Genomic DNA, 16,055 nt, shown 5'->3' on the forward strand with positions numbered 1-16,055 from the left:
GTGGTTGAGGTTGTCGCCGTCGCAGACGTCGGTCCAACTCGTTCCAAAGATGTTCGATGGGGTTTAAATCTGGTGATCTGGAGGGCCAGGGAAGAACGTTGATGTTGTGGTGTCTCAAGAAGACAGTGGTGAGTCGGGCTGTGTGAGGACGGGCGTTGTCATGTTGAAAAACGTCGTTGACGTTCACCATGATGGGTTGCACATGGGGCCTAAGAATCTCGTCGACGGTTGCATACGGTCTGATCGGAAATCCTACGCAGCCCTGGTATGGTTGAGGCAGTAGACGTCGCAGTGGTGGTCCTATCCCGAAGGTGACGTAACCGGATATAGCGATCTTGTGCGGGCGTGGTCACACGAGGTCTGCCAGATCGTGGACGGTCACGAGTTGATCCATGTTGTTGGTGACGATTCCATAGCCTTGTGATGGTGCTTGGGTGGACATTCACAGCTCTGGCAACATCTGATCGAGATTCGCCTGCTTCCAAGCGACCAATGGCGTTGTTGCGTTGTGCTTCACTCAGTCTTGGCGTAACTGTATTGCGTGTCGGTGGCTTAACACTGAGCTATGGAAACCGAGAACCCGTCACTTTTATAGGGATTTTGCACATGTTGCACTTGCAGAACATGCAGATCTCTCAAACAAATTTATTGGACACGCATGCGTTTTGGCGAATAATCCGATGTTTTCCTCCGTTTTCAAAGTGCACAACTTTTATTGTCATTTTGGTCTGACAATCAGTGCCTTAACACGTGTAACATCACATACTCTGAGCTTGTAACGTTATTACATATATTTCTCTTTAAAATAACAAAAATATCCCTTTTGCGTTTCTTTTTTTGAAGAGTATATTATATAATTTTGAAATTAAAAACATAACATACGTAACGAAACGTATAAGCATTGTTTCATATAGACCATAAAGCTTTTAAAATAGGTATTAGTATCGATTTGAAATCTAACACTAGAGAAACAATTTAAAATCTGCTTATCCTTACGGTTACGAACGAAAAACCTCTTCAGCACTGATACAGCAAATATTACGTGGTGGATATCTAACTAAACGTTCTTATTTGCTTTCACGAATACGAGCTATTGGAATTAATTTTTACTTTATATTTATAAAGGATTCGTGTTTAAATTCAGATATGTCTAAAGTGGAGAACTTGCTTTTAATAAACCAAAAGGCTTGCTTATATTTTGGGCACCAGTTTCTGCAAGGTTGATAGTAGATTTTCATGGTCACGGCACGTGGTACTTCAAATCTGGTTACTATATAAAGTTTTTATCTCCCTACCTTTCATTATTAATCTCTCGAGTATCTCCGGTTTATTTAAACCTGTTGTGACTCTTTTAGTTTCTTCACAACAATAAGACATTTTTTTTTTTTTTGGTAATTACTTCACGTGTTTCCATGGTGAACTTATGTACTTCACCTTTCGTTACAAGGACAAGCTCGTGCGGAGTTACCGTATTTGCAGCAACTACGTACTAAATATTAGTCACGTGACAAACATGCTTCTGTCAGTGTCTCTAATTGGAGGAACGTTCTTTATCTCGGGTTGCTTCCAAAGTTACCATTCTAAAAGCGTTGGATGGTGAGTATTGTTATGTTCATGTCGTCCTTCTGTTTTTGTCTTTGGCGAAATGAAAAATTAGAGATAAGAAAACAACTAACCCCTTTTTTATGCATTGGGTGAACACATCATTAGAAAGTAAATTTGAACCACGTGCTCGTATAACTTTGAAAATTAGCTTTTAATTGAAACTTATAAATGGAATATATGTATATATATATATATATATATATATATTCTTTCAGCGTATCATTTCCCAGTTTGTTTGTCAGCATAGGTAGGGTTAGCAGGCAGTTGAATATTCCACCGGAAAATGTTAATGACAAAATAAGTAAAAACTAATGCATAATTTATGTAATATTGCAGGTATTGTTACAGAATAGTCATTCAACACTTTACGATTCTTAATCTCAGGCTAATTGTGTTTGTGTTTTGAATTTCGCGCAAAGCTATTCGAGGGCTATCTGCACTCTTAGACTCATTCTATTCATTTAATGTCAGTGATATGTATCATTTGACACCCTTAAAACATTATAACGTATACTAATACTTTTTTAAAAAGATTAATCACATTGTATTGTTTGAGTAAATAGCATAACATTGTACAAAAAACAAATATACAATTAAAATAATAAAAAATGTAGATTTGACCTGTGTTATCGTTGAGTGTCTCTTAGCATGACTGAAATGCTAAACAATTACTTTACGTGCCGGGCGGTAAAAGAAGCTGGGATATTTGGATCTGAGTAAAATACAGTTAACATCTTTAAAGTCCATGAAATAATTTAAGTTCATATATTAACTTAAGCCTCTACAGTAACTGGGGACGGGTACTTTTGGTAGCTTAACTTAAACCTCTACAGTCACTGAGGACAGATACTTTTGGTAAATTAACGTAAACATTTCCTGACACTGGGGACGGGTACTTTTGGTAGCTTAACTTAAACATCTATAGTCACTGGGGACGGGTAATTTTTTCTTGTTACTGATAATCATGCTCCAGAATTTACAAAAGGGATTCACGTTATATAATTTACCAGTATAGTTTTTGTTAAGTACAGTGAATTTCCTCCATGATTATGTAAGCTTTATCACATCTTTTCGGTAAAATGCAAGTGAGATGTAGAGAATTTAACAGCCTACTACTGCTGCATGAAAACACTTTTCTGTTTGGACAATAATTTTGATTCGCAGATATCATAAACTGAATCTCCTCATAAAAAGCATGTAAAAATATTTTTCATCCAGATGATTTTTTTTTTTTCAAATTCTTAGTGCAGACACCTGTAATAAGTTACAGTTCAACAGTATGTGCTAATCTCGCTCTTAAGAATTATCACATACGTTTGTAACTTGGCTCAAGATGTGGCTATTTTACTATCTTGCTGGATATTTTGTTAAATTTATCATAACTGACTTTTTGGAATATTTATTATACGTAAAAGGAGATACAGAAATCAAAATTTCTAATTTACATTTTTCTTTTTTCCTGATGTTGTGGGTGACATGGAATTCTGAGAAAGCTTAGTGGAGCTTACATTTATAATGCTATTCTAACCCACGTTAGCTATTGTTCCAAATTGCTTTGCTTTAATTAGATTTTAGTTCTTCTTATTAGAAGCAGCACAGCGGCTCAGAGAATAGCTCTGAGTTTGTTTTTCATATTTTTCTTTAAAGACGGACGTTTAGTTCACAACTCTACCTTTTGACTGATTTGAGATCTAATTCCATTCGAGGCTACTGAGGATTCCCTCTTGTTTTTGTCTTCTGACAGCCTTATAATACAATAGTAACATTTCACGTAAAAGACAAAACGGAAATTATTCTTCAGTTTTATTCTTTAAAATTGAATTAACATGATTAATTTATTTGTTAAAGACTGTGTTATTATGAAGCACCTATACAACTTTCGTGGTTTCCAGTCAAGTTTCACATTTTGAATCTCCTAGTTTACAATTTTAGTAACTGACTTCATAGGTTAAGTTCACCTGACAATTTCACAAGCTTATTTGTAAAAGAAAATATATATATATATTGGTGGCCTGAATGGAGGTTGAACCTGGGTTATTGAGAATCGTACGTTTGAAGTGATTTTTTACACTCATTTGAACTCTCATAAATACAAAGTTTGAATATTTGTTAGCACAGGAAGGCTATTTCTGAAAGTGTGAATGATTTATGGTGATGAGGAGGGGATAGACGTTGTTATGGTACAGTGTTTAGAATATCTGCAATCTGCTCATCTTCAAGGTTCTCGCATCAGGCTGGAAGAGCCTTACAGAAGTTTACTTCTGGCCTTTAAACCGAGGAGATGAACAGAAGTTTGTGTCTGAGCTGTTGGTCATTTTCTCTTGTTTTTGCACCCAGTATACAGAGAAGGTAACACCATTGGTCACTACGAAATTTAAGACCTGGTTGACCTGAAACCATTGTTTTTGAATTATATCACTGAAGTAAGTCGCTAATATTCAAAAGGAAATTTTATATATCATTGGAGAATAATGTCCACCTTGCCACCAGTTCTCAGTCTCTCGTAATGATATGTATCATATTGAACATTTTAAAGAGAGATTGAAGACTTCTGGCCAGTTATATAAGACTTCCCAAACTGATAGGTATGTTATTCGTATGCGACTTTCCAAGATGAGAGGTAAACTATTCCATTTGAGGCTTCCCAAAAAGAAAGTTAGATTATTCAGACTAGGCTTCCAAAGAAGAGAGGTAAGCTATTTATATAAGGCTTCCCAAAAAGAGAGGTAAGCTATTCATATGAGGCTTCCCAAGAATAAAAGTAAACTATTCATATGAGGCTTCCCAAGATGAGAGAGAGACTATTCATATGAGGCTTAGCAATATGAGAAATAGGCTATCAAAGATGGCAGAGATCATCTGGAAACCCATACTAAGCAGAACAGCAACATGCTGTGTAAATGACTCCAATATGTCAACTTTCTTATACCATACAAAATCTAGACGTTCTTACATACGATGTACATTTAATAAGAATCTATATTAAAGGTTTACTTCTACAAGATTTTGTCTGGATGACATTTTGATATTTGTGTATTAGTGAGAAGAAAACAATGAAAATATCTCTGCTGTTGTGGACTATTATACTAATTGTCAGCCATTTTGTTTCAGGCTGCAGGTAAATAGTAAATGAAATGTGTGATGGTATTTCACATATACATATTTAATCAGCATACAATTCCTGCATGGCTTGTAAAACACAGTGAACACAATGTTTTTAGTATCGAATTAATTATATTTAAGGCGTGCGACTCGTAATCTGAGGGTCGCGGGTTCGCATTCCCGTCGCGCCAAACATGCTCGCCTTCCCAGCCGTGGGGGCGTTATAATGTTACGGTCAATCCCACTATTTGTTGGTTAAAGAGTAGCCCAAGAGTTGACGGTGGGTGGTGATGACTAGCTGCCTTCCCTCTAGTCTTACACTACTACATTAGGGACGGCTAGCGCAGGTAGCCCTTGAGTAGCTTTGTGCAAAAATTCAAAACGAACAAACAAACAAACGGTTTAACAGTGACATTTCATGGATAAGCCAATGGTTCCCAAAACACTCACTGAAAATCAATATATCTTTAATTTGATGAAATTGTTATATTAATGAGCTTGTAACTGTTTGTGAGACAACTATTCAAAGCTTTTATGGGATTTGAAGAAAACACAGTCTACGTGGTACTTTCTTTGAACGCTGTTGTCGATAGTTTAACATTTTGTTTTTATTTTTTGTTTTATGTGGCTCTACATAATTGGTTTTGGGCGACTGATATATCTGAGGTCAAGAGGAATATGGTAGTTTTCGTAGCTCAGTCATAAACAGAAGTACGCTGGACAACTAGTTGTGCTTTCTTTACTCATTGGAGAAGCTTAAAAAACGTACAATGGTAATAAACACTTACGTTCTTAGCACTTAGCCATAAAAGGGTTGCTGTCACTAGCTGATAACCTAGAAGGAAGTCTGACAAGTGAGGGAGGTATTTATTACTTATAAAACCAGATTTAAGATAGCGCATGAATTATTAAAATTAATTTTATGTGACTTATAAAGAGTCAAAGGTATAATAAATATGTAATTTTTAAAAGCATAAAGCTATACAATGGGCTATCTGAGCTCTGTCCACCACTGGTATCGAAACCTGATTTCTAGCGTTGCAAGCCCACTGGGTGCAAAGTTAAAGTTTTGTTGTTTAAAAGTTAAGCACAAAGTTGTACAGTGGGCTATCTACACATAGCCCACTACAGAGATCGAAACCTTGTTTCTAAGATGGTGAGTCCGGAGATATGTAACTGTGGCGACTTTCGTTTCATCATTGCTTTGTTAACTTATGATAAAGGCCTTCTACTTTATTATAGTACTTTATCGTGCTCTAACGTTATTTACTTCTTCGTAAACTCCAATGTATTTTTCTTTCGTTTATAATAAATTTAAATTTTATATTGACTTGTATTGTAAATTATCTATGGCGCTCGTCGTTTCGTACAATTGCCATGGTAACCACTATAATCCGACTGCACCAAGTGGCACACTGGTATATCTGTGGACTTACAAAGACATAAAACTAGTTTCGATACCAGTGATGAGCAGAGGATAGATAGCCCATTGTATAACTTTATACTTAATTACAAACAAACAAACTGACGCAACTACAAAAAATTACCCCCCCATACATAAAACGTAATTGGGCCTCCTACCTTTATTCCCTCTTTCAGAAGTTCATAATTTTTCAAGCTCCATTTTGGCTTCCCCCAGCTGCAATTGCGAGGGCGTACTTACGTCACTGATATTGATTCAAAAATTAAGGATCGTTCGAAGTTAAAGACAGGGGATGGATGGATGGTTATGATGTGCAGGTATCATAACTTAAACTTTTAAATAACACATCACGTAATAAACTTTAGTAACATCGTAAGTGATAACACTTTCCATTATAAGTTTTTAAAATGCTCGTATAATTTTCTGCAAGTAGTTACAAGTTCTACACAAACAGGATTTGCCTAAACCTGAAATATGCTAATCTTGCCCTGAGGAACTCCCACATCTGTTCTTCGCCTTCTCTCGTCTACTTTCACATCTGTCTATGTAAATGATTTGTTACATTTGTCTTTCTGGGGTTTCTGGAATGCTGGATACATATAATTTAGCTGTTGCTAAAAAGTCAGGTTTGAAAATCGTGGTAGTTTTGTTCTTAACAATAAACAAACAAACAAACCCTTTTCAGTTTATTGGATTTTGCCTGATGACGTCAATTATATGGCATTCTGGGAAGTCCTAAGCGAAGGGGTTGTTATTTTTTAACACCGTGTTGTTACAAGAAGAAATAACTGTGCAATTTTTTTTAAACTTGTGACTCGGTCAGGTTTATTTTAAATTGTCGAACCCCTTCGGAGCACAGTTTTTTACAGTGCAAAATAGCAACTTGGAGACTGACGTTATCTGATTTTGGGGAACCGGACTTTGGTACGATTATTTTTATTTAGTTACATGTGCAAAGTGTTTAGAACTGTTACAAAATTAATTATCGCATGGAAAATATTGCCTTCAATGCATTACTTTGACACAAGAAGGCTTTATCAGAAGTTTTCCCTACTAGACATAAATACGAAACAAAATCTTCCCTGAAAGTGCTTCCGGAAAATCCCTGTAGTACACTATGATACAGGAATATATTATCAGAAGTATTTCCATGTAATACAATTTAATACATGAACAAATAATCGGAAGTATTTTCCTATAATACGCTCTGATACAGGAACGTAACTGGAAGTACTTCCACGTAGTACACAACGATACAGGAACAAATAACGAGAAGTATTTTCCTTTAGCAGACTACGATATAGAAACATATAACCGGAAGTACTTCCCTGTGATATTAGGAACAAATAACCGGAAGTATTTTCCTATAGTACACTATGATACAGAAACATATGAAGGGAAGTATTCCTCTACAAGACACTATTGCGAAAAACAAAACACTCTCACGAAAAGCCCTCCAGTGGCACAGCACTATGTTTGCGGGATTTATACTGCTTGGAATCAGGTTCCGATACCCGTGGTAGGCAGAGCATAAATAACTCTTTGTATAGATTTGTGCTTAATAAAACAACAATAGCAAAACTCTCACGACAAGGTTTCTTTTTGGTTTATTTTTAATTTCGCGCAAAGCTAATTGATGGTTATCTGCTAAAACGGTTCCTAATTTAGCAGTAAAAGAATAGATGAATGACAGTTAGTCAACGTCACCCACCCTCAGCTTTTGGGATACTTTTTTTTACCAATGAATAGTGGAATTGACAGTCACATTATAACGTTCCCGCAGCTAAAATGGTGAGCATATTCGGTTACGAGGAATCGAACCCTCGACCTTCGGATTGCAAGTCGGGCGCATTAACCACCAGGCTATGATAGGCCCACAAAATACTGTCACGAAATAAATAAAAATAACATCACGGATGTCAGTTTCTGAAAACACTGTCAGGGAACATATCTGTTGGGAAGCGAGTATGTTTTTTCTTATAGCAAAGCCACACCGGGCTATCTGCTCATCCCACCGAGGGGAATTTAACCCCTGATTTTAGCGTTGTAAATTCGCAGTCATACCGCTGTACAACCGGGGAGCGTTTGTTAGTATAAATAATAATAATTAGCCAAACTGAAAACTGCGTTAAGTCCGTGTAGAGACCTTACGGTTTGGTAGTACCGATTCAATAAATTAATAAGAAACAAACAAACAACAGTCATTTATCGCCCTGTTAAAGAAAGTTTAAGAGGATTCTACGGGAAATTAAAATATAAGCATGAACTAGTTATAAGAAATACGTAAGAAGTCGTATATATATTTGTGTGTTTTTATGTGGTCTATGTATTAAATAATTAATTTTAAGCTTTGTATCTCTAACTGAATAATAATTTCCTGTTTATTTGTTTTAATATTTTAAAGATATAGAAAAAAAACAACAACCTTGGACCATCCACTGCTATTTTATAGTTGTCTTGTTATACTGGTCCCCAGTGGCATAGCGGTATGTCTGCGGACTAGAAACCGACACAAAATAATATAATACTTCGACTTACAAGTGGGTTTTCGTGCTCAAGTACAAATTGTCTGATATAGTCCACTTCTCTGAGGTTGTGTAAATGTGTTTATATTTCTGTTTCAAACCTTTGTCCCCTACACGCACCCAATCGTGATGTTTAACCTTTCACCTTTGAGGTCTTACCACCATAGTCACAGTCTCCATTGAACCAGCTACCATTGTATTAGTTCCTTGCTTTTCCACTACACTTAACTAGATAATTCAAAACGAGTGAGTGTGTTTTTTCTTATAGCAAAGCCATATCGGGATATCTGATAAGTCTACCGAGGGGAATCGAATCCCCGATTTTAGCGTTGTAAATCCGAAGACTTTCCGCTGTCCCAGCGGGGGACAATTCAAACGAACAACGACTGATGTATGTGAATAGAAAATCATTTTGCCTGTACAATACAATGTTCTAAAATAAAACAACAGACAGGGTATTTTATGATCTGAAATGGATCTTTATACAGCGTATCTAATCTCATATTTCTGGTACGTGAAAAAAAGCAAAACAACACATAAAAATTAGTAATTTGAAATTAAATCAACAAAATTACAGTTTTTAGTGCGATCCTTTCTACTGATGTGAATTGGTTATATGTAATAGATTTTTTTTTCACTTTTTTCCAAACCTTGAATCAAATAGTTCTATTAGTTTACTTTATAAGTTTTAATTTATTTTAGTGGTTCATCGAACCACAAGTGGAACGTAATCTGCAAGATATGTAACCCGATGATACGGTTTCTTCAAGGTTATTGGTAACTTATTAGTTACACACAGTAAACTATACATAATATATATTTTTTTAATATACAGCATGTGCCTACGGGCGTACTGATTTGGCAGTTTCTTATTAGGGCGTCGTTTCTTCGAAATGTATGGAAATATTTTTCAAACGAGTTTTTCCTTTTTCCTTACGACTTGCTTCTAGTCGGTAAAATACACTGTACGTCTCTAGTGTATCCTTTGTTGTTTGGGCCCGGCATGGCCAAGCGTAATCTGAGGGTCGCGGGTTCGCATCAACGTCGCGCCACACTTGCTCGCCCTTTCAGCCGTGGGGACGTTATAATGTTACGATCAATCCCACTATTCGTTGGTAAAAGAGTAGCTCAAGAGTTGGCGGTGGGTGGTGATGACTAGCTGCCTTCCCTTTAGTCTTACACTGCTAAATTAGGGACGGCTAGCACAGATAGCCCTCGAGTAGCTTTGTGCGAAATTCAAAAACAAAACAAACAAAACCTTCATTGTTTGTATATGTCTTCGTTTTTTTGTTTTTAATGTATTTAAAAAATAAAACCGAATCGATCAGTGCAACGCTGTTTCTGAAGTGATATGATTTTTTTTAACTCTGTGCTTCTCCTTTGTTCTCTATTTCAGAGTTCAATAAATCATCACATACTTTTCGACTGTTTTTGAAGCTCGTGAACCATGTATTTAAATTTAGTATCTTTGTGTATCTTTTTCGTGTTATTCAATGCGAGTTTCGCAGCTTTTATTGACAGAAAGTAGTTTAACTCGATATAAATATTTTTATGCCACTTTTTATCCACCAAGTAGAGTTGTTAAACTCGTGCATAATAATTGCCAAGTGCATCGTATTGTGTCCTGTAAATAAATCCCAACAATGTCGTTTTGATTATTAGCGCTACACTTCCGTCTTTTAAAAGAAAACAAGATAAAATAAACGAAATATTAGAATGAGATTAATAACCTAGCTCTATAATCCTGTACGATGTTTTTTTGTTGTCTCGTTTTTTACGAAACGACAGCTGGAACTAATACCGTCTCGGGAAGGTTTATGCACCAATGATACACGATTAAAACGATTTATTGTGTTGATCGTTAGATTTTTTAAAGTTTTTAGTAAAATTTCTACTATGTATGTCTACACAGAGCTTTATTCATATTCGATTAATAAAGACTAAACTGGGTGGACATGTTAAGCGTACATTTAAAACAAATTACAGTCATCAATAACTTCGAATTAAGATGAGCAACAGGTTATGGCTACATCAACTACACAAAACGATGCCTTACAGTTTCTTAAATTTTGTGTGTAGCTAGGCAAAGTTACTTAAACTGCAAACTCTATGTTTTTTTTATTTTAATTACAAATATCTTAACAGGACTAAACTCGACATCATTAAACAGTTCATGTCAGTTAAAAGTAAATGCTATTGGTGATTTTCGCTCAAAACTACACAAGGGATATATTCGCTAGCCATCTCTAATATAGCAGTGTAAGACTAGAGGGAAGGCAGCTAGTCATCACCACCTACCGCCAACTCTTGGGCTACTCTTTAACCAACGAGTAGTGGGATTGACCGTCATATTATAACGCCCCCAGGGCTGAACGGGTGAGCATGTTTGATGTGACGAAGATTCGAACCTGCGACCCTTGGATTACGAGTCGAATGCCTTAACCACCTGGCCATGCCGGGTCCCGTCTTTACGAGTGAGAAAGAAAATCAGCTTTGGGAATGTGATATAGCTTGCTTTGTACTCTTCTAGCACTACGCGAAAGGCCTCTTCGGCACTGAATGTGGCATATGTAGTGTGTTTCACTTATGATAACACATTATTCTTTGCTTTCCCTCCATTACTCGAATTACAAAAGAATGATAAAGGCTGTCCAACTCAAAGTGTGTGAAGGGGATCGCATCCCCTAAATTGCACCAACATATTTAAAAAGAAGTAATAACAGCCTCAGATATTATTATAATGCGCAGGTTTAAATATGGCTCACCAACATGCTTTTCCAGCTTCCACTAACTTCTTGAAGCTGTCCCACTTATTATTGGTATAAGAACACATGAATGAATGTTAAGCTGAGGTGAATACGTCAGGTCATTGTTAAGGAGCGTCACCTAGTTTAGCATTGAGTTACTTTCGTGAGAAAATCTGTTTGTTATTTTGTCGTTTTTTTCTTCTTCTAGTGGCTTTTTTTGTTTTTTAACGGGGAAGAAAATATGGCGGGTATGACTGGGGGTACCCAGCTTTTCACGTTGTTTAAAAAAATTAAAATGGATAAGTGAATAAAAGTACACCAAGTACATTCATTTTTCCTAAGGTCGGGCAATTCTTACCTTACAGAAATTTCAAGCTAAGGAGAGGAGAGAGAGCTATATCTGTCTATCTATATGTACATAATTCATAACTATAAAACCATATAGAATTCTGTGGGTACCATTAAAAGTCTGCACTAGACCATACGGTAGCTGAATAATAGAAAATATAAAACGCACAATTAGAATTTGAATAGTAAAGATGAGTTGATAGACAAAAACATTTTCAAGATAATAAAGTCCTTTGAAAATAAAACATTTAATGATAATCGATAATGATATTAGAGGCCAGCATTTAATGTTATTAACATTCGTCATTAACATTACAACGCAAGCGTCAAGCCCCTTAACTTGGAACTGATAAACTGAAGCACCCACCGTCAACTCGTTGGTTACACTTGTCTGACGAAACAGTGGGATTTGAATGTCATTCTCATAGCGCAACCAATAACGAAAAGAACGGAATGTGTTTTTGTTGCAACGGGATGCGAACCATGAACCGTCGACTTTGTAGTCTGAGAACGCTAGCTATCACGTCACGCTCAGCTATTGATTGCGCTTTGGAAACAGTTAATATCTTTGACTAAGCGAATAAGTAATTTGATTCAAATGTAAGTAAGCTTAAACGCAAATTAGATCGAGTTTACCTGACGTAGGTTCTTTACGATTTTACGAGGTTCTGTTAACGGGAAATTAATTGGTAAATGTCTCGTTGTCCATTTGTATATCACTTGCAACAACAAGAAAAGTGAACCTGGTAGTAAAAGAAATACATTTAAACGACATAATTTGAGTAAATAGAATTCACCACTTCAAAAATGTTAACTGCTTCTTTCAGCCTCGCTCAGAGTTATGATAGGTTATGATAGGGTGCCATGTAACAGAATTAAAATCTTTTGAACATGGCTTCCTTAACCCTCAACTAACGAGAAAAACTAACAAAACAATATTTTTCGAAGGTTACGTAATAAGCTACACAATGGGTTATCTGTTTTCTGCCCATCACCGGTATCGAAACCTGATTTTTACATTTTCAGTTCAGAGAAATGCATTAAATATTGTGGTGACCATACTATACTTCAATACAAAACAGTTTTACCATTGCTTATGTGTTCTGGTGATTAGAGCTCTTGACTCGCAATCTGGGGGTTGCAAGTTCGAATCACCTCACTAAATATGGTCACTTCTTTCATTCATACGAGTTATAACGTAGAAGTTAATCCTGTTATGCGTTGGTAAAATGTGTATTTTGTCTTCGCACAAAGCCACGATGGGCTATCTGCTACGTCCATCGTGAGGGAATCTAGCCCTGGATTTTTGTATTGTAATTCTGTAAACTTACCGTTAACTCACTAAGCTTTTTGGGTAAAGTGTAGTCCAAAAGCTGTTGGTGTTGCCTAACTGCCACCCCTCAAACTAACAGACAAAACACTGCAAACACTCTAGTCTATCAACAAACTAACAAACAAAATACTGCAAACCCTCTAGTCTATCCACAAACTAACAGACAAAACACTGCATAACCTCTAGTCTATCAATAAACAAACAAACAAACACTGCAAACCCTCTAGTCGAACAACAAACTAACAGACAAACACTGCAAACCCTCTAGTCTATCAACAAACTAACAAACAAAATACTGCAAATCCTCTAGTCTATCAACAAACTAACAGACAAAACACTGCAAACCCTCTAGTATATCAACAAACTAACAAACAAAACACTGCAAACCCTCTAGTCTATCAACAAACTAACACACAAAACACTGCAAACCCTCTAGTCTATCAACAAACTAACAAACAATTCACTGCAAACCCTCTAGTCTATCAACAAACTAACAGACAAAACACTGCAAACCCTCTAGTCTATCAACAAACTAACAAACAAACACTGCAAACCCTCTAGTCTATCAACAAATTAACAGACAAAACACTGCAAACCCTCTAGTCTATTAACAAACTAACAAACGAACACTGCAAACCTCTAGTCTATCAACAAACTAACAAACAAACACTGCAAACCCTCTAGTCTATCAACAAACTAACAGACAAAACACTGCAAACCCTCTAGTCGATCAACAAACTAACAAACACTGCATACCCTCTAGTCTATCAACAAGCTAACAAACAAAACACTGCAAACCCTCTAGTCTATCACCAAACTAACAAACAAACACTGCAAACCCTCTGGTCTATCAACAAACTAACAAACAAAACACTGCAAACCCCTTAGTCGATCAACAAACTAACAAACAAAGCACTGCAAACCCCTTAGTCGATCAAGAAACTAACAAACAAAACACTGTAAACCCTCCAGTCTATTAACAAACTAACAAACAAACACTGCATACCCTTTAGTCTATCAACAAACTAACTAACAAAACACTGCAAACCCTCTAGTCTATAAACAAACTAACAAACAAAACACTGCAAACCCTCTAGTCTATCAACAAACTAACAAACAAACACTGCATACCCTCTAGTCTATCAACAAACTAACAAACAAAACACTGCAAACCCTCTAGTCTATCAACAAACTAACAAACAAAACACTGCAAACCCTCTAGTCTATCAACAAACTAACAAACAAAACACTGCAAACCCTCTAGTCTATAAACGAACTAACAAACAAAACACTGCAAACCCTCTAGTCTATCAACAAACTAACAAACAAACACTGCATACCCTCTAGTCTATCAACAAACTAACAAACAAAACACTGCAAACCCTCTAGTCTATCAACAAACTTACAGACAAAACACTGCAAACCCTCTAGTCTGTCAACAAACAAACACTGCAAACCTTCTAGTCAAACAACAAACTAACAGACAAACACTGCAAACTCTCTAGTCTATCAACAAACTAACAAACAAACACTGCAAACCCTCTAGTGTATCAACAAACTAACAGACAAAACACTGCAAACCCTCTAGTATATCAACAAACAAACACTGCAAACCCTCTAGTCGAACAACAAACTAACAGACAAACACTGCAAACCCTCTAGTCTATCCACAAACTAACAGACAAAACACTGCATAACCTCTAGTCTATCAATAAACAAACAAACAAACACTGCAAACCCTCTAGTCGAACAACAAACTAACAGACAAACACTGCAAACCCTCTAGTCTATCAACAAACTAACAAACAAACACTGCAAACCCTCTAGTGTATCAACAAACTAACAAACAAACACTGCAAACCCTCTAGTCGAACAACAAACTAACATACAAACACTGCAAACCCTCTAGTCTATCAACAAACTAACTAACAAACACTGCAAACCCTCTAGTCGAAGAACAAACAAACACTGCAAACCCTCTAGTTGATCAATAAACTAACAAACAAAACACTGCAAACCCCCTAGTCGATCAATAAACTAACAAACAAAACACTGCAAACCCTCTAGTTGATCAATAAACTAACAAACAAACACTGCAAACCCTCTAGTCGATCAATAAACTAACAAACAAAACACTGCAAACCCCTTAGTCGATCAATAAACTAACAAACAAACACTGCAAACCCTCTAGTCGATCAATAAACTAACAAACAAAACACTGCAAACCCCTTAGTCCATCAACAAACTAACAAACACTGCAAAGCCTCTAGTTGATCAATAAACTAACAAACAAAACACTGCAAACCCCTTAGTCGATCAATAAACTAACAAACAAACACTGCAAACCCTCTAGTCGATCAATAAACTAACAAACAAAACACTGCAAACCCCTTAGTCGATTAATAAACTAACAAACAAACACTGCAAACCCTCTAGTTGATCAATAAACTAACAAACAAAACACTGCAAACCCCTTAGTCGATCAATAAACTAACAAACAAACACTGCAAACCCTCTAGTTGATCAATAAACTAACAAACAAACACTGCAAACCCTCTAGTTGATCAATAAACTAACAAACAAAACACTGCAAACCCTCTAGTTGATCAATAAACTAACAAACCAAACACTGCAAACCCTCTAGTTGATCAATAAACTAACAAACAAAACACTGCAAACCCTCTAGTTGATCAATAAACTAACAAACAAAACACTGCAAACCCTCTAGTTGATCAATAAACTAACAAACAAAACACTGCAAACCCCTTAGTCGATCAATAAACTAACAAACAAACACTGCAAACCCTCTAGTTGATCAATAAACTAACAAACAAACACTGCAAACCCTCTAGTTGATCAATAAACTAACAAACAAAACACTGCAAACCCTCTAGTTGATCAATAAACTAACAAACAAACACTGCAAACCCTCTAGTCGATCAATAAACTAACAAACAAAACACTGCAAACCC

This window comes from Tachypleus tridentatus, chromosome 2, assembly GCF_004210375.1.
Source record: "Tachypleus tridentatus isolate NWPU-2018 chromosome 2, ASM421037v1, whole genome shotgun sequence".
NCBI classification, from domain to species: Eukaryota; Metazoa; Arthropoda; class Merostomata; order Xiphosura; family Limulidae; genus Tachypleus; species Tachypleus tridentatus.